This window comes from Apium graveolens, chromosome 5 (assembly GCF_009905375.1).
Source record: "Apium graveolens cultivar Ventura chromosome 5, ASM990537v1, whole genome shotgun sequence".
Lineage (NCBI taxonomy): Eukaryota > Viridiplantae > Streptophyta > Magnoliopsida > Apiales > Apiaceae > Apium > Apium graveolens.
The window spans coordinates 303,792,753-303,793,792 of record NC_133651.1 but is presented as its reverse complement, the minus strand read 5'-3'; the positions used below and the strand labels follow the sequence as shown (position 1 = coordinate 303,793,792).

At 45.3% G+C, this 1,040-nt stretch overlaps 1 non-coding gene across 1 annotated transcript; it reads left to right on the top strand.

Moving 5' to 3' along the window:
* The first annotated feature begins 645 nt into the window (after nucleotides 1–645).
* LOC141662631 (small nucleolar RNA R71) lies at nucleotides 646–752 on the top strand. Its single transcript, XR_012550737.1, has one exon. It is a non-coding gene; the product is annotated as a small nucleolar RNA R71 (small nucleolar RNA).
* Nucleotides 753–1,040: the final 288 nt, after the last annotated feature.

Below are 1,040 nucleotides of genomic sequence, written 5' to 3'. Positions count from 1 at the left end.
TCCAAGGTCTTGATAGAAACCGCCTGACTCTTGCACAACAGCTTAAGTTCCTCAAAATCAGCACTAGTAGGTGCAGCTGCAATTCCCTGTTGAGGATATGATTGTCTTGTAGCATACTGTTGTGGTTGCTGGAATCCAGGTGGGTTAAACTGTTTACTCACTCCTTGCTGATATGGTGGCTGAATAGCATTCTGATTATTCCCCCAGCTGAAATTTGGATGATTTCTGTTGTTAGGATGATAGGTTGCTGGCACAGGCTGCTGTTGTCGCTGATAATTATTCACATACTGAACAGATTTGTTGACAAGAGAACACTGATCCGTAGCATGAGAACCTGCACAAAGCTCACAAACCATAGCTAATTGATTAACTCCATACGTAGCCAAAGAATCAACCTTCATTGATAGCGCTTGGAGCTGGGCTGCAATAGCGGTGGCTGCATCAACTTCCAGAATACCTGCTACCTTGCATGATGTCATCCTCTGAGTTGGGTTTTGATGCTCATTTGCAGCCATCGTCTCAATAAGATTGTACGCCTCAGTATAGCTTTTAGCCCATAAGGCGCCTCCAGCTGCTGCATCGAGCATAGGCCGAGATTGGGCCCCCAAACCATTATAAAAACCAGTGATTACCATCCAATCCGGCATTCCATGATGTGGACATTTTCTCAACATTTCCTTGTAGCGTTCCCAAGCCTCGCACATAGATTCTGTAGGTTGCTGCGCAAACTGAGTAAGAGCACTCCTCATAGCAGCAGTCTTTGCCATTGGATAAAACTTCACCAGAAACTTTTGCGCAAGATCTTGCCACGTAGTGATGGACCCAGCTGGTTCAGAATGTAACCAGTCTTTAGCCTTATCCCTCAGTGAGAATGGGAAAAGCCTCAACTTGATAGCCTCATCAGTCACGCCATTATACTTAAAAGTGCTGCAGATCTCGACAAAATTCCTTATGTGCATGTTGGGGTCTTCAGTTGCCGCTCCTCCAAAAGAAACAGAATTCTGCACCATCTGAATAGTGCCCGGCTTGATTTCAAAGGT